Source organism: Loxodonta africana, chromosome 1 (assembly GCF_030014295.1).
Source record: "Loxodonta africana isolate mLoxAfr1 chromosome 1, mLoxAfr1.hap2, whole genome shotgun sequence".
NCBI lineage: Eukaryota > Metazoa > Chordata > Mammalia > Proboscidea > Elephantidae > Loxodonta > Loxodonta africana.
Window position 1 is genome coordinate 83622985 of NC_087342.1, and position 19561 is coordinate 83642545.

General features: G+C 37.6%; 2 pseudogenes; one reads left to right on the forward strand and one right to left on the reverse strand.

Annotated features, from left to right (window-relative positions):
- Positions 1-5858: 5858 nt before the first annotated feature.
- On the forward strand, positions 5859-7265 carry LOC100664697 (olfactory receptor 2W1-like; annotated as a pseudogene).
- A 9153-nt stretch (positions 7266-16418) lies between these two features.
- LOC111748623 (putative olfactory receptor 2B3) lies at positions 16419-18722 on the reverse strand (annotated as a pseudogene).
- Positions 18723-19561: the final 839 nt, after the last annotated feature.

Here is a 19561-nt window from a genome sequence, read left to right on the forward strand (position 1 = left end):
AGTCTGGGTTTATTGATATGGGTCCACTAAACAGACTCTTCATTCAGTGCTTCAGCTCAAGAAGTTAGGAAAGGATCTAATAACTTATTTGGTTAAATCACTGAAGCATTGATTACATGGCAGCCTACACTAAGTCAAGTTGAAGCACAAGACATGCTTTGGTATACTGTAGAAGAACACATCCATAGGCTTAGGGAAATTGGTATATCAGGGTGGATTTATCAGGTTAAACACACAGGTCTGCACATGAAGTGCTCAGGGGGCACACCTTTTACCACAATGTTGAGGAACAAATTTGTGAAGGGAGCCCTAACATCCGTCAAGACTGCTGTGATTTCTATTTTATGTAAGTTATATTTGGCAGTGGCAACTGCCCTAACTGAATTAAGACATTTAACTCCAATTGGGTTGATTGGACCCTGCAGTGATAGTGGTTAAGTGGCAGCTCTCACTGGACAAAGACAAGGTGGGCATGGTTACCATAATGGACAGCAGAATCAACACAGTAAACAGAAGAGTCTGGCTCCTATGGACTTATGGCATTTTCTACTTAATCATGGTGTCCACAGGAGTGAAATAGGTAGGAAATATCCTCAATATTTACTTGATCTGTGCAAGTGGAAGAATTCTAGGTCAAGTGAACAGCAGTCTAAATTGAATAGCCAGGATAGAGAATCATGGTCCCTCAGTCAATTCCAAGGCTTGAGTAAGTTTAAAGACTCACAACCCTTTGAATGAAGCGGGGGCTGAGCCCAAAACTTATACTGTTAATCTTTCTACCAGCCTTCCCCAAAGGAATCTATGGCCTTTTATGACGGTTCTTCAGGAAAAGGAAATAATCAGACTTTTTGGAGACTACTAGATACTGGCTGTGAACAGACACTAACTCCAGGGTACCCAAAAAGTCACTGTGGATCACCAGTCAGAGTAGGGGCATATGGAAATCAGATTATTAATGGAGTCTTAGCTTGTGTCTATCTCACGGTAGGTCCAGTGGCTTCCTGAACCCATCCCGTAGTGATTTCCCTAATTCCAGAATGCATAATTGGAATAGATACATCCAGCAAGTGGCAGAACCCGCACATTGAATCCCTGAGAAATGGAGTAAGGAGTATTATGGCAGGAAAAGCCAAGTGGAAGGCTTTAGACCTGCCCCTACTTAGGAAAATAGTAAACAAAAAGCAATACCACATTCCTGGAAGGATTGCAGAGATTAGTGCCACCATGAAGGACTTGAAGGTTGCAGGGGTGGTAATTTTCCCTGAATAATTCCCTAAATAATTGGCTTATATCATCTTATGGCTACGTTATGTTCTGGAGGGGGAGAGATGAATGATGGAAGCACCATGGTTTGATTTATCGATGGTGGTCCTTTGGTTGGTTCATTACCGTTTTGTGGAAAATTGAAGACCTGTTGCATTTGTTTATAGAGTTTCCCTGAATGAGTGTGAACAGTGTTTTTAGTCCTAGATAAAGAACTCAATGTTTGTTGTTACAATCTGGAAAAGTAGCTAGAGAATTTTTCAAAATACCCAATTCTTTCTCAATTACAAAGAGGACTCTTGGGATCTCATTACAGAGCTGGCTTGGTTGAGCTATGGTTCATGGTAGAGCTGATTTTCTCCAAGTCCCTAGGGATTCTGTCGCCTGGAGGATCAGAACTTGTTAGGTATGTTTTGTTCTTATGCTCAATGCAGCTATTTATAAGTTTGAAATGTTTCATCTTAGTTCACTTAATTAAGATTGTTTCAGTGATGAGAAGATAACTGCACTTAAATGTGCATCCTGAGGCAGTCTATTTGTGCTCATCTGTTTTATTAATTACTGGTGGTATGCAATTTTAATTCAAAGAAGCTTTTATAACTTAATGACCATAAACTATCCCAGAAAAATCATCAGAGCACACAATTGCTCCAGGACCCAGGGTTTAAATAGTGACATCTCAGGTACCAGCAAACTAATTATCATAGGCGCTGAAGGATTTGAATCACCAACGGTGGCCACCAAGGTAAAGACATGAAATAAAAATATAAATTTCTTATAATCCTAAATTTACTGTTTAGAGCTTTGAAGAATGACTATCTTCTCTTTCACAGACAAGAAAGTCCTTGGGTGTCAGAACTTGGAGGTTAGGCAGAGAGGTACCTTATTTACTTATTTATCTAGAGCACATTTATTTCCAAATCAATATGTGCACTATTAATGGTATGATTATTTTATAGAGTCAGTATATGTTAAAATTCTAGTGTTGGAATCACACATTATTTAAAAGCAAATTTTGTTATTTGTAATACATTCACTGCCTAGAGAAAAAAAAAATTAAAAAATATACTGTCTCATTTCTCTGTCCTATAGCTTTCCTTCATATTGAGTACATTTTCCATTTATTAAATTTGTCCTTGTGAAATATCAGCATATGGTCTAATTCTCCAACTTTTTCATCAACCGGCTTTTTCTACAGTGCTTTAGTGAAGTCAATTGGATGCAGTCCTGAATGGATTAGATAACCTTTCTTGATGATCTGAATTTCCACACAATGTTGGGAATTATTATTCACTTTTTATTCTTTCTTAATTGGCATCCCTGGGTGGTTGAAATAGTTATTGCACTTGGTAACCAAAATGTTGGAGGTTTGAGTTCACCTAGAAGCACCTTGGAATTATCTGATTTCTTTTTGTAATATTTCTCTAGAATTTGCAGGTTAACTTAAAGTCAGAACAAGCAGTGAGACTTTGTGACAGGTTTCATCCCCTTACCTGAAGTCTCACGTTCAAGAAGGAGAAGTCCTGTCAAGAATCTGCACCTCGACCACCTCAGGAAAAAGCACAGTTCATGGTGGCATTGCAGGGAACACATGAGAGCACTGAAACCTGGACGGCAAATGCTGAACCAGGATCTGTTTTCTTCACAGTGGGCTTTGCACTGGTGGAGAATCAGAACACCAAGGGACCTATCTCTGGAGCACAGTAATGCAAATCTTTAATATCTCTCAGAAAATAATGTATGTTATTTGGTAAAATAATTTTTCAGAGGTAGAAGAAAGGAAATTTAGATCTATATGGGCTGATTCTTCTGGCTTTCTGCCAGAAATCTGAGATTAAATAAATGTTGTAAATCTCTGCAGAAACATTCTCCTTTCTGTCTGTATTATGAAAGATAAAAGCTATTCTCTATTATAAGGGGTGCACATGAAGCTATTTCTTGATTTGTGATTTCAGACATTTTGATTAGCAGAAATAAAAAACGAAAAAGTTCAGATTAAATTAAGAAAATTGAAATATTGAATTTTATTCATAGCAATTGTGGAGTTAAGAAAGATACCTTAGATCTTTTTCTGAATCTCATAATGTGCATGGGAAATTGTCTGAGATTCCCAATCTCAGGAGGAGTTTTTATTCTTTTCTGATTTACCTATGGTGGCAGAAGTGATAATGATGTAGTCAAGGAATTCACATCATGGAATTGACTTTAATTTCAAAAGAATTATCACTTTTTCATTTATCTAATCAAAACTGAATTCAGATTTCATACAATTTGTTTAAATTAAAAATTCAATTAAATTAAAAAATTTATAAAATTCATTAATTTTTCATACACTTATGTTTTATTCAGAAGTTAGGCACAATTATACGCACAAATATGTTTGGCAAAATAAATATTATTTATTCATCCTCCTGCTCAGACAGTATATCTCATGGTGTGTGATACATTTCAGACATTCATTTTTTTTCTTTCTGGCCTACTTGGTCACTGGCAGAAATCAGGCTCAAATACTTCTTCTTGGAAAGCAGATTCTGAGGAAATTACCCAATATGGATATTGAAATAACTGTTGACCAGTATATTCAGTTAGTCTAGTGAGTGTGTACACTATTGATTCATGGCCAAAGACTGATGTCTTTTTCATAATATTGAGACTATGTACTTGACATGTACATAACAAATAAAATGCACCACTTTTTACCCTATAGCTACACACACACACAAATTCTCAAGCTCCTTGATAAGTAACTATTATTTTTTAATAAGAAGCTCTTTCTTAGTTTTTTTTTTAAACAAATCTTTCCAGAAGTTATTTTTGCTTCAGATACTAAGAAGTTATTTTTCTGTAGTCAGTAATAGGAAGCTGTGAAGGTGGACTGTTGACAATGTGTTCAATTGTTAGAAGTTTCATCAGTTCTGATACGTTCAAGCTTTCCTAAGTGAACTGTATCTGTGTCACATTGCTAAAGAACACAGAGCTTCGTAGTCCTTCACATAGAGATTAATATTTTAAATTATTTTTCATCAAATTTACCCAGTTGGCTATTTGTTACTACAGAGATGAAACCAAAGCCTTTTCCATTTGTCTACTCCCTTCTGTCACTCCATTCAGGTAACTTCACAAGATGTCAATCTAAATTTATAAAGAAAATGTTAACAATAACTTTCAGTAATTTTTCAGTATTATTCATGATGTGACTTAACTTTTCATTTATGAAAAAATATGTTTGGGGTGTCTGCTTTAGGGGTCAGGGATAGAGGGGAGAACACTAGCCATCATGTCTGCTTTTAAAGCTCATAGAGTGGTACGGGGGAAGGTTAAACAAACACTTACCTGCATGGTGCATGATTATAATTTTTTCTTATAATAATTTTGGTAACTTATGATTATTGAGACATACAATGTTACAAACATTGTTCTAAGCAGCTTACATATATTACTCATTCAATATTCACCCCAACTTTAGGTATTTTTATTGTCCCATTTTTAGAGACAAGAAAACCAAGCCCAAGAGTGTTATGTAACTTGCGTGGGACCACACAATTAAATATAGCTGGCAGAGATGAGATATAAAAAAAAGCTCTGTGACCATGGTTTTAATGTCCATGCTATATTGGCTGTCTCTTGGAGTTCCCTATACTTGATAAAAGATATACAGCAAAAAGAGATGATGGGCTCAGGTGATTCCTCTTTAAGAAAGAAATTTTTAAAGCTGACCAAAAGAATGAGTGGGAATTCCCCATAGAAATAGTGGAATGATTTCAGGGACTTCAGATGGGAATGAGTTTAACCAGGTAGGTTCATGTCAACCAACTTAAAGAATCTGAGTATTTCTTAAATGTAGTGGAAAGTCATTGACCAGTTTTAAGCCCATGGATGATGTGATCTTATTAAATCTTTTAACAAGGCATAAGACTGAATGTAAGGACAGAAGATTATTACCAGAATCTAGACATATGATAGTAGTTTCAATTAGAGTAGTAGTGGTAGAAAATTTAAAAAGTGAGAGGATCATTAATGTGTATTTCTGCATTCAAATTTACCACTTTTGGTGATAAGTTAGTTATTAGGAATGAGGTAGATGAAAGTGCCAAGGAGAAATGCCAGATACCTTACAAAGCAACCTTGGAGATCAAAGATGCTATGTACTAAGATATGGAAGAAGAAGAATGCTCTTTTCCTTACTCTGACATTAGCCAAATAATTAAATTTTATATGTGCATTCTCTGATTAAGAAAAAGAATTGGTCATTATATTAAACTTACTAGTTTTGCAGAGAGTAAGAGTCACATTATTTTAGAACCATATCTATTGAAGACTCTCAAATTCACTTGTGAAAATATTCAGACCCTGAGTTTAAGAGTGAACTCCTGAAGGTCATGCTGATAAAATATATAATACTGAACTCTACAGTATAAAAGAACCTGCAGTAAATACTAGATTTCTTGAATGCAATATTTTCTATTCATTGATTTTGTAAAATTATTGGTATAAATTCTCCCTTTGTTTAGTTCTGTATTTCGTTAAACTATTAAGGTAGTCTGTGTTGACAAATTTCTTGTTCTTCTCTTTTTGGATTTAGGCATTGAAGGACCATGGACCAAAACAATTATACTTTTCTACATGGTTTTATTCTGCTTGGCTTCTCTGATCATCCCAAGCTGAAGATGGTCCTGTCAGGAGTTGTCACTATCTTCTACTTAATTACATTGGTGGGTAACACAGCCATCATTCTTGCATCTCTCCTGGATTTCCATCTGCACATACCAATGTATTTTTTCCTCGGGAATTTTTTAGACCTGTGTTTTACCACCAGCATCATACCTCAGATGCTGGTTAACTTGTGGGGCCCTGATAAGACCATCAGCTATGTGGGTTGTGTCATTCTACGTGTTTGGGCTCCACTGAGTGCCTTCTCCTGACTGTCATGTCCTATGATCGTTTTACAGCTATTTGTAAAGCCTTGCATTATGTAGTAATCATGAACCCACATCTTTGTCTCAAGATGATCATCATGGATTGGGGTATTTGTCTGACCTCTTCTATAGTATTATGTACATTCACACTGGATTTGCCTAGGTGTGGAAACAACGTTCTGGATCATTTCTTGTGTGAGTTGCCAGCTATGGTCAAAATAGCTCGTACAGACACCACAACTGTTGAAATGTCTGTTTTTGCTATAGGAATTGTCATTGTCCTTATATCCCTCCTCCTTAGTCTTACATCCTATGGTTACATTGCCCAAGCTGTGCTGAGAATGAAGTCAAAAGCAGGCCAAAGAAAAGCAATTAATATCTGTGGATCTCATCTCACTGTGGTGTCCATCTTCTATGGAACTGTCATCTACATGTACCTACAGCCAGGTAACAGGGCCTCCAAAGACCAGGGCAAGTTCCTCACCCTCTTTTACACCATCATTATTCCAAGTCTCAACCCCCTCATCTACACCTTGAGGAAAAAGGACATGAAGGATGCACTAAAGAAGTTGGTGAGAGTTGCCTATGAATCTACAAAAATGAAGAGCAAATGGAAATCAGAAGAATATTAGAGTAAATAAGGCAGTGAAATATATTTTCTAAGTATCTTTAGTTTTTGCTGAGGCAAGTAATCATAGAGATTGGTTAATAAAAGAAATCCCGTGTGGAAAACTGTTGTGGTTTAAAACAATAAAACCAATTTGAGATAAACAGGCTTTTGCCATGGATCTGTTGCATCATGGAATTTATGTGAATTTTTTACATTGTGGTAATATTTGTGTGTAGTAGTATTTCATACAATATGTAAATCTTTTATTTCCAGTTATCATGGTATTTAGCTTTTTATGGGAAAATGTGGTGACTTATGAATTAAACTTTAATATTTTTTATGATCCAATATCTTTCTTTAAAGGATCACATGATTTAATAATTGAAACCAATCTAGATAGATGTAGAAAGATCCGTTATGAAATCTAAAAGTAACCTAATATTTTCTCCTCTAAAAAACCAATTCCTGTTGAATTGACTATCATGACCTCATGTGTTTCAGAATAGAACTGTCCCCACAGAACTGTTTGCAACACCCAGGAACTCCATTTTCTGTAAACACTTCATCATTCTTGGATTGAGAAGGGGGAGAAGCCACTAGATGAATTACTGGATAATTATGTATTTTCCCAACCAGAACAGTACAGCAATAAAACACGTAAAATATCTTTAATATCAATGACACACAAAAACATTGACAGGATATCATTGATTTCCTTGCCTTCCACTTTCAGAGTTGCTTTCAGAAAGAGTTTGTCAGCCCACAAAAAAGGAAAGGAAGAAACGCACAGAGAATGTAAGTTCTGTGCTCCTGATGTATACAGTCAAGCTATTCCACCCAATACTCTTGGATTTGGAAAATTTCTTTCTCTTAGTACAATTTATAATAATGTTAGGAGATGTATTAAGTCATTTACTAAGTTCAATAATCTAAGTACATCAAAAACATAATAGTAATGGACTCTTAGGAGAGCATTACAATTTATAGCAATATATTTTTATCCCTTTGTATGTCTGGTTTTATTTTCTTTTTGATTTGAGCCTCTTCTTTGTTCGGGCTGCAAGTTACACTAATATTTCAAATATTTGATCTCTCTTGTGTTTCCCTTAAGTACATGTACATACACCACTGTATTAAATTACAATAAGTCCTTTAAATATATTGGCATTCTAAAATCTAATCTGTACTGAATGGGTGTTATGAAGGTTATCAAGAAGGGCAGCTTCTTTGGTTGCTGCCAGGTCCAGGAGAACCTGACCAGACTGCAGTCCTCAGGCCTCATTGACACTATCCATCCATCCCCCAGAAACTCCTTAAAATACACTTTGACCCCCCTCCTCAATGTGATTCAAAAAGGAAAGTGGTTATAGTAAGTAATAACAATGAAAATTAAATCTAATTTTCTCTTTAACGATAAGACACTTTTCTGCCTAAGATCCCACAGCAACATTCTTGTGAATTTATTGTACCAACATTCATAAGAATTCACAACAGAATTTAGCTCATCAAATGTAAATGACCTACCAACAAAAGGAAATATTCCTGAAGGCATATGAAGTGATTAAAGGGGAAGAAAAGTATGAAAGAAGTGTTAGACTAGGACTCCAAAATTTACCTTGAGGGGAAAAAAAAATGCTTAACATTTCTAAGCCTTTATTTTTTTTTTATTTAAAATGGATATTAAAATGATGCTACACAATATATTCTTGGTTTCAGATTCAAAAAAGATAAATTGGGGGGTGGGCAGAGCCAACCTGGCACTTTAGACAGAAGCACCATGCTGTACCTACACACCAAACACCCCAAAAACTAACTAAAACAGTGATCACCCTGAAGACTAAGGTGCGCCTGACCCAAGCCATGGTATTTTCAATTGCATCATATGCATGTGAAAGCTGGATAATGAAAAAGGAAGAGAGAAGAAGAGTTGATGCCTTTGAATTGTGGTGTTGGCAAAGAATATTGAATATACAATGGACTGCTAAAAGAACGAACAAATCTGTCTTGGAAGAAGTGAGGCCAGAATGCTCGTTAGAGGCAAGGATGGAAAGACTGCATCTTATATACTTTGGACATGTTGTCAGGAGGGATCAGTCCCTGGCGAAGGACATCATGCTTGGCAGAGTACAGGGTCAACGGAAAAAAGGAAGACCCTCAACAAGGTGGATTGACACAGTGGCTGCAACAAAGAGCTCAAGCATAACAACGATTGTAAGGATGCTGCAGGAACGGGCAGTGTTTTGTTCTGTTGTGCATAGGGTCGCTATGAGTTGGAACCGACCCAATGGCACCTAACAACAACAACAACCTACAGGTCATTAAGAAGAAGGTAATAACGAATAAACAAATAACCTTCAGAAAATATTCACAGAGAATCTAAAGAGCTAGAAAATAAACAAAAAGAGGTTCCATTAATGGGAGCAGTTAGACAGGGTTTGGTTGCTAAAGACTCACAGGTCCCAAAATGACAATGCTTACAAATGTACAGCTGATTGCAGGAAAAGAGTACAAGCTAGCAACAGCATTAAAATCCGTGTGTGCATCAAAGTCAGAGGCAGTCTGGAGGGAAGGGGTTTGGAGAGGGTGGTCATGAGTTCTAATTGTCCCTCCTCTCGTTGTTGGTGTTGTTGTTAGATGCCAATGAGTTGGTTCCGACTCATAAGGACCGTATGCACACAGAACGAGACACTCTCCAGTCCTGCACCATCCTCCCAATCGTTATTATTCTTGAGCTTATAGTTGCAGCCAGTGTGTCAATCTATCTCATTGAGGATCTTCCTCTTTTTCGCTGACCCTCTACTTTACCAAGTGTGATGTCTTTCTCCAGGGACTGGTCCCTCATGATAGCATGTCCAAAGTACGTGAGCGAAGTCATGCCATCCTTGCTTCTAAGGAGCATTCTGGCTCCTCTAGGCACCTCTTCCAAGATAGATTTGTTCATTCTTTTGGCAGTGCACGGTACATTCAATATTCTTTGCCAACACCATAATTCAAAGACATCAATTCTTCTTCAGCCTTTCTTAGTCATTGTCCAGCTTTCACAGGCATATGAGGCGATCGAAAACATCATAGCTTGGGTCATGTGCGCTTAGTCCTTAAAGTGACTTCTTTGCTTTTTAACACTTTAAAGAGGTCTTTTGCAACAGATTTACCCAATGCGATGCATGGTGTTATTTAACTACTTGTTCCTTGGGCATTAATCACAGATCAGAATAAAATGAATTCCCTGACAACTTCAATCTTTTCTCTATTTGCCATGATGTTGGTTATCGGTCCAGTTGTAAGGATTTTTTTTTTTGTCTTTATTCTAAGGCATAGTCCATACTGAAGTTTGTGGTCTTTGATCTTCATCAGTAAGTGCTTCAAGTCCTCTTCACTTTCAGCAATCAAGGTTCTGTCATCTGCATATCATAGGTTGTTAATGAATCTTCCTCCAATCCTGATGCCACTTTCTTCTTTACATAGTTCAGCTTCTTATACTATTTGCCCAGCATACAGATTCAATAAGTACAGTGAAAAGATATAACCTGGTTGCATACATTTTCCAATTTTAAACCGCACAATGTCACCTTGTTCTGTTCCAATGAGTGCCTCTTGGTCTATGCACAGGTTCTACATGAGCACAGTTAAGTGTTCTGGAATTCACATTCTTTGAAATGTTCTACACAATTGTTATTATCCACATAGTCAAATGCCTTTGCATAGTCAATAAAAGACAGGTAAATATCTTGGATACTGGATGATAGGTTTCAGTCCTTTGCTTCAGGTTCTAAAAGATGTTGAATAACTTTAAGGGCTTAGTGGGGTCTATTTGGACTTTAATAAGTTCAGCTGATAGAATGCAGCCAACATTGGTTGACAAGGAAGCCCATAATTGTGATGATATTTGATTAAGAATTTGAGACTGTTTTTCTAAGGACAGGATATCCTTGTCCTCCACCACCAAAAGACCTTGTAATAAACAAAGGGTTTCTTCTAACTCAGGCATCTGGGTTTCATCTTCATTTTCAACATCAGGGAAATGGGTAATATATTCCCTGCATCTGTAAGCTGAATATGGCATTCCCATTTGGAAAGAAAGTCATAGCATAACAAATTTACAGGCAACTATCACTTTTTTTTTTTTTTTATCACTTAGTAGAAATGGGTGGAAGTCTTCTATTGGCCCTAAAGAAAGTGCTACGGGTAAGAACGGGTTGAAATTTGTTCCTTATTGGAAGTCCCTACAATTTGAGAAGTCTGAGTACTCTGGGGAAGAGGTCTTTGCAAACTTGTGGGATTGATTGCCAACAATGTTGAACCTGTATCCAAAGGAAGGTACCCAAAAAACCAATCCCATTACTGTCCAGTTAACTCTTACTCATAGTGACCCACAAGGACAGAGTAGAGCTGCCCCATAGGGTTTTCAAGGAGTGCCTGGTGGATTCGAACCGCCAACCTTCTGGTAATTAGTCGTGGCTCCTAACCACTACAGCACCAAGGAGGGTACTAGTCTCCCCATTTACTTCGATCATTGTTTCGGTTGGGACAAGGGGACAGCTTTCAAAGCCTCTATCACCTCCCTGGATGGAGCCTTTTCACATTGATTTTTTAAAGGTGATGCTGAACAAGTCACCTTTTGTTTATTCTTAAGCTTAAAACAATCCATTTTAAAGTGACCAGGTTTCTCGCAATAGTTTCAGACCATGGGAGCAATATTATTGGTGGGAGAATGCTCTTGCTTTGGCTTTGCTCCCATTGGTTTCTGTAATTACTTCAATTGGAGAGCCATTAATTTTTCTTTCTTTTTTTTTGCTCAGGCTGTTTCGATTGCTGTTTCATAGTTTGGTTTAATTTATAGGCTAAAATGGGTAATTCAATAGTATCAATATTTTCCCAATTTTACTGATGCCTTTTTACCATTTGGGATAATTTAGGATTTAATCCTCCTACAAATAGTGAATTAAAGGTGACCTTAGCCCCTTTATCAGTAATTTTTAACCCTGAATGGTCTATAAACATTTTAGTTAACCTATCTCTATAATTATAGTCACTTTTATCTTGATTGCAAGCTTGTAATTTTGTCCAATTGATTTTTGGAGGGAAAACTGAAGAAATAGTCTATAAGCTCTTCTATTAATTCCTTGGTTTCTGCCCTAAGAGTTGTGCCTGAGGTACCTTTAGGGACACTTAAAGTTTTTTCAGGATCTACCCATTTTTCTGCCTCTATCCACCAATGGGCATCACTGGGATCTAACAAAATATTTATTACATTATAGGTATAAGCAGCACCAGGCTCATATGTTTCAACTAATATACTAAATTCATGAATAAATTTTGTTTGGATATTCCCTTGGATCAGAGAACTCTTTTACAATGGCCCTAAGTTTAGCCTTAGGCCATGGGTGGAAGGAGACCTCAAGGTTCCCACCTTTGGTTCTTTGTTTAAGTGCTAAGGGAATGGTGGGCTCAATATTTTCTGGCCTAGCAAATGGCATTTCAGACAAGGCCAAATTCTCCAAGCCTGGATAGAGACTGAAGGCAATGATTTGACTGAGTCCAATTTTATTCTGCCTTCCAACCCCTTTTGCAATGTTTGAATTTGTTTGGATGGTTTAGTTATTACTTCCTCTAGGGAGGCAAATTGGTCATGATGTTGCTGTCAAGATGCCTCAAAATACCAATTATAAAAAATTTTCCACTGTAGTTGCTTTACACAAGATCCTTGACTTTCTAGTTTACATCTCAAATATAATATCTTAGCCAAATCCAAACTTCCCCTTAGGGGTCACTGTTCAGCCTCAGGGTCCTTAGTCAGACTGTGCTATTTTTCTAAATACTGACCAGCAGTGACATCAAAGTTTTGAACCATGTAGGCAGCAGGGGTCCCAGATGGTGCGCTTTTGTCACTGCTGTTATTATTATTTCTCTTGCTTTTGTTAGCTTACACAGAAAAGGAGACAAAAAAGAAAACACAACCATAAATTCAAGTACGGAAATTTTACCAAAAGACCTCCAGATGGAGCTCTCAAAATAAGACTTCAAACAAAAGGTGCCAAAACAGTTTACATAATAACATCTCCTATTATGCAGAAAGGCAATAAAGTTTGTATTTCGATAGTGATTACCTCAGTCAGAGGATCTTAGAAGGGGACGAGGAGTGCAAGAAGCAAAATACAATGGATCTGCTGTGGCACCAAAAGTACTTCAGATCTCCTGGAGATCCAGTGAGGAATTTGCTAGTGAAGACCCTGTCCATGGTGCACCAATTTGTAACAAGTTTCACCAAGCTGTCTGCAATAAAGAGATTTTGTTGTGACATATCAGAAAACAAGAATGGGAAACTGGCTGCAAGCACTCAGGGTACAAATAGACCCAGATCCCAAAAAGTACAATCTATGGGTATGTTTTATACAATTTCTACAGGTGCTGGTTCATTGTAAGGGTCTTTCAACATGCCATTTTCAGTCGTTGGAATATGTCCCTATGAGTAAATTACTTACAGACTATGATTGGTTAAAGTAAAGACAAAAACTAAGATCAAGATTGTGTGGTCTTTTCTTTTTTTTCTTACCTAACAATCTGGTCTTTTGGCTCAGAGATCTTGGGTCTGTCATGAGAGTTGTTTTTTGTTACGTGACTTAAGTGTGATATCGGGTACATCTCTAACTTGCGTCCTGGGGTAAATTGTTATTTCCTTTTCATATGCACATCCACAGTCCATTGATCCAGTTAGAGGTCTCTGCTCTACTACTTTGATATACTTTTTATTCTTTCAAGTCCTATAGATTCTGACAAACAAGTTAGCCTTTTATGGTTACGGCCTACTGTGGTTAGATTAACCCTTTATCAGGTTCCTAAGTTTCTAGTAATTTTCTAATGCCAATGCTACCCCTCTTACTTATAATCCTTGAATTCTTCTTCCTGCCTTACTAGATAAAGCCCAAAGTTTTTGGTGAACATGTCCATCCTCATCTTCTCTGTTCCTTGTAGTCTATGTTTTATCCATACTAAACTACTTGTAACTTCTGAAAAGGTTTGCTTTCTGGCTCCTTTTTTGTTGCCCAAAATGTTGCTTCCACTATGCTTTCACATTACTAACTACAGCTAATAACCTAAGTGTCTTTCTTGAGGGTCATATCCCCCAGTAAAGTTAATTTGGGCAGCTGTCCTACCCCGCTAACCTGTGTCAGGTGTCCCTCACATGTCCTCCAGAAATCCTTGTCTGCCCCTCCAATGGCATTTGGTAACTTTGAAAAAAAGTCATCTGCTACCCCTGATAAACTAGAACATTTCTTCAGTAGAAGAACTGCAATTGTTTCTCCTCTGGTCTAGTGCTATTTGGAGCCCTGGTGGCATAGTGGTTAAGAGCTTAACTGCTAACCAAAAGATCAACAGTTCAAATCCACCAGCCGTTCCTTGGAAACTCCATGGCTGCAGTTCTACTCTGTCCTATAAGGTTACTATGAGTCAGAATCAACTTGAAGCCAACCAGTTTGTGTGTGTGTGTGTTTTTTTTTTTTTTTGGAGTGCTAGTTACTGAATAATAAATGTTTATGGAATGAGTATTCAAATAAGAATGGATAAATTCATATCGATATTAGAAGAAAAGTATTCCCATTGACATTTCTATAATTAGCTTTATAATTTAGATGAAATCCTTCGTGCTTAGGGCAGAACTTGGTGCAGAACTTGGGACAAATAAGAAATTTGAGAAAAAGAAAAAAAATGCTATCTGTAAGTAATAAATGGATGAACTGAAAGTAGAATTGGAAAAAAAATTCAACTGAAGTTCCAGGTTTCTAGTACAATATGAGGATCCCTGGTGGCACAGTGGTTCAGTGCTTGGCTGCTAACCCAAAGAGCGGCAGTTCTGCTTCTGTCAAGATTGGAAAACCTACGGGGCAGTTTTTCAGTACAACATGAATACATTTAGATAGCTTAAAGGTAGCTACATTTGAGCCAGTCTGTAAGCTTACAACAAGTATAAGGTTGTATATGATAGATTTTATCAAGGGAAGTGAGGATGTGAAATGATTACGGTATGGGTGCTGGTGGAGAAATTTTTGGTTTGGGATAGCTGGTTATTTAATCATTGTTGTTGTTGTTAGGTGCTGTCATGTTGTTTACGACTCATAGCAACCCTATGTACAAAAGAATGAACACTGCCAAGTATTGCATTATCCTTAAAATGGTTGCTGTGCTTAAGCCCATTGTTGCAGTCACTGTGTCAATCTGTCTCATTGAGGGTCTTCCTCTCTTTCACTGACTCTCTATTTTATCAGGTGTGATGTCCTTCTCCAGGGAATAATCCCTCCTGATAACATATCCCAAGTACTTGGGATGAAGTCTCATCATCCTTGCTTCTAAGGAGCATTCTGGCTGTACTTCTTCTAAGAGAGATTTGTTCTTTCTTCTGGCAGTTCATGTTATATTCAATATTTTTCACCAACACCATAATTCAAAAGCATTGATTATTCTTTGGTCTTTCTTATTCATTGCCCAGCATTTGCATACGAGGCTATTGAAAATACCATGGCTTGGGTCACACGGACCTTAATCCTCAAATGACATCTTTGCTTTTTAACACTTGAAAAAGGTTTTTTTTTGCCACAGATTTGCTCAATACAATATATTGTTTGATTTCTTGACCGCTGCTTCCACTGGCATATATTGTGGATTCAAGTGAAATGAAATTCTTCATAATATCAATCTTTCCTCTGTTTATCATGATGTTGCTTATTGGCCTAGTTGTGAGGATTTTTGTTTTCTTTATGTTGAGGTGCAATCCATACTGAAGCCTGTAACAGTCTTTGGTCTTCATCAGTAAGTGCTTCAAGTCCTCTTTGCTTTCAGCAAGCAAGATTGTGTCATCACAGGTTGTTTATGAGTCTCCTTCCAATCTTGATGCCACATTCTTATTCATATAGTCCAGCTTCTCGAATTATCGGCTCAGCATGCAGATTGAATAAGTATGGTGAAAGGATAAAACCCTGACACACACCTTTCCTGATTTTAAATCAGACAGCATTCTCTTGTTCTGTTTGAACAACTGCCTCTTGGTCTATGCGTGGGTTCCTCATGAGCACAACTAAGTGTTCTGGAATTCCCATTCTTTGCAATGTTATCCGTAGTTTGCTTTGATCTGCACAGCTTTTGCATAGTCAATAAAATACAGGTAAACATCTTTCTGGTATTTTCTGCTTTCAGCCAAGATCCATCTGATGACTCTTATTCCACATCCTCTTCTGAATTCAGCTTGAATTTCTAGCAGTTGGTGATATTAATGATAGTGTTCAAAAATTTCTGCGTTCTGTTGGATTGCTAATCATAAAGGTGTGGAAAATCCAAAGTAAGGTGGTAGACAAGATGATTCTAGAACAAATAGCATATAAGTGGGGTGGTAAAACATCCAAATCTCCTGACTACTCTGACATTGATTGAAGAAAATGACTATGACTTGGCTTCAAGGAACAGAGTGCATTGGTGGATTCTGGAAAGCAGAAAACTTTTTAATTTAGAAAAAAGATCTTATCTCAGCATTCCTTCTTTATAGAGGAAGAATTTTCTAGCTTCTGGTAGAGTTCAACGGAATCATGAGAGCCTAGAGAGTAGGAAAGTAAGTTCAAAAGTTATTAACATCTTCCAGGTTAAGGAAACATGAAGAATTGCATCATCTTGGAGTATTTCTTAAAGAAAAAGATTCTTGGCATCACCTTCTTGAAGACCTCCTTCATATTCTTATTTCTAAGGTTTTAAATGAGAGGGTTCAGCACGGGTGTGATGGTCCCACAGAAGATGGAAACCATCTTTTCCCAGTCCTTAGAGGTGGATGAAGATGGTTGTAGATAAATATAGATGCCTGTTCGAAAAAAAGAGATACTATAATCAAGTTGGACCCACAGGTCCCAAAAGATTTTTGTTATCTTTTGACAATCTGATTGTCAATATTGCTTGAACAATGAAGCCATAAGAGATGAGGATCAATGTCACTGGAATTAGCAGAATACACTAAAGAAACAGATCTCAGACTCAATAGGCTTTGTGGCAGCTCTTGAGAAGGGCAGGGACCTCACAGAAGAAGTGGTCCACTTCCTTATGTCTGCTCCACAGCATGTTAAAGGTCAAGGAAGACTGCAATACTGAGTTGCTGAAACCAGTGTGTATGGCTGCCATCCTTAGGTAGAACAAATGATTCATGATGCCTACATAGTGGGAAAAAAAACAAACCAAACCTGTTGCTGTTGAGTTGAATCGACCCTGTAGGACAGAGTAGAACTGCCTCATAGGATTTCCAAGGAGTGGCTGGTGGATTCGAACTGCCAATCTTTTGGTAGCAGCCATAACTGTTAACCACTGCACTGCCAGGGTCTGCAAATCACCACAAATCTGTCAAAGGACATTATAGCCAGGGGGAGACAGTAGCACCCAAGGCCAGGAAAATGATGAGTTGGGCCTTGCAGCCACCTAGCTGATAGTCTTTTTGTTGCAACAAATATTTGCCGACATATGAGGGGCTGTGTTTAAGTTATAACAGAGATCTAAGATAGAGAAACTAGTGAGAAAGAAACACATAGGTGTATGAAGTTTGGGATTCAGGATGCACATCATCATGATGGGTACATTGTCAAAAATGGTGATTTTGTAAGATACCAGCAGAACCACAAAAAAGGGCATTTGCAGCCAGGATTGTCTGAGAAGCCAAATGACTTCTTCGGGGCTCTCTCTTTTGCTGAAATCATAATGACTCACTTGTTTTTGATTACCTAAAAAATACAAAATAGTAAGGCCGTCAGTGAACCTTTATTTTCGTGTCTATTTCTTTTTTGTAAAATTTTTATTGTGTTTTAATTGAAAGTTTACAAATCAAGTCAGTCTCTAATACAAAAATTTATACTCTCCTTGCTATATACTCCTAATTGCTGTTCCCGTAATGAGACAGTACACTCATTCCCTCCACCCTCTCTTTTCTTGTCCATTTGGCCAGCTTCTGACTCCCTCCTCCCTGCCATCTCCCCTCCAGACAGGAGATGCCAACATAGCCTCTTGTGTCCAATTGATCCAAGAAGCTCACTCTTCACCAGTATCAGTTTCTAAACCATTGTCCAGTCCAATCCCTGTCTGAAGAGTTGGCTTTGGGATGGTTCCTGTCCTGGGCCAACAGAAGGTCGGGGACCATGACCACTGGGGTCCTTCTAGTCTCAGTCAGACCATTAAGTCTGGTCTTTCTATGAGAATTTGGGGTCTGCATTCCACAGCTCTCCTGCTTCCTCCAGGATTCTCTGTTGTGTTCCCTGTCAGAGCAGTCATCAGGTATAGCTGGGCACCATCTAGCTCTTCTGGTCTCAGGCTGATGTATTCTCTGGTTTATGTCGTCCTTTCTGTCTCTTGGGCTCATAATTACCTTGTATCTTTGGTGTTCTTCATTCTCCTTTGTTCCAGGTGGGTTGAGACCAACTAATGGAACTTAGATGACTGCTTCATAGCTTTTAAGACCCCAGACGCCACTCTCCAAAGTGGGATGCAGAATGTTATCTTAATAAATTTTATTATGCCAACTGACTCAGATGTCCTCTAAAACCATGCTCCCCAAACCCCTGCCCCTGCTATGCTGGGTTTATTCAGGAGACTTCTTTGTTTTTGGTTTAGTCCAGTTGTGTGGACCTCTTCTGTATTGTGCGTTGTCTTTCCCTTCACCTAAAACTGTCCTTATCTACTATATAATTAGTGAAAGCCCCTTTCCCTCCCTACTGCCTCCTCCCTCTTTTAACCATTAAAGAGTATTTTCTTCTCAGTTTAAACTATTTCTCAAGTTCTTATAATAGTGTTCTTATACAGTATTTGTCCTTTTGCAACTGACTAATTTCACACAGCAAAATACCTTCTGGATTCCTCCATGTTATGAAATGTTTCATGGATTCATCATTGTTCTTCATTGATGTGTAGTATTCCATTGTGTGAATATACCATACTTTATTTATCCATTCATCTGTTGATGGCCACCATGGTTGCTTCCATCTTTTTGCCATTGTAAATAGTGCTGCAAAGAAACATGAGTATACATATATCTGTTCATACAAAAGCTCTTATTTCTCTAGGAAATATTTCAAGGAGTGGGGTTTCTGGATCATATGGTAGTTCTATTTCTAGCCTTTTAAGAAATCGCCAAATCGATTTCCAAAGTGGTTGTACCATTTTACATTCCCATCAGCACTGTAGAAGTGTTTCAGTCTCTCCACAACCTCTCTAACATTTATTATTTTGTGTTTTTTGGATTACTGCCAGCCTTGTTGGAGTGAGGTGAAATCTCATTGTAGTTTTGATTTGCATTTCTCTAATGGCTAATGATAGTGAGCATTTCCTCATGTATCTGTTTGCCACCTGAATATCTTCTTTAGTGAAGTGCCTGTTCATATGCTTTGCCCATTTTTTTTTATTGGGTTGTCTTTTTGTAGTTTAGTTTTTTCAGTGTCATGTAGATTTTAGAGATCAGGCACTGACTGGAAATGTCATAGCTAAAAACTTTTTCCCACACTGTAGATAATCTTTTTACTCTTTTGGTGAAGTCTTTGGATGAGCATAGGTGTTTGATTTTTAGGAGCTCCCAGTTATCTAATTTCTCTTTGGTATCTTTAGTAATGTTTTGTATACTGTTTATGCCATGTATTAGGACTCATAGTGTTGTCCCTATTTTTTCTTCCATGATCTTTATCACTTTAGATTTTATATTTCGGTCTTTGATCCATTTTGAGTTAGTTTTTGTGCATGGTGTGAGGTATGGGTCTCATTTCAT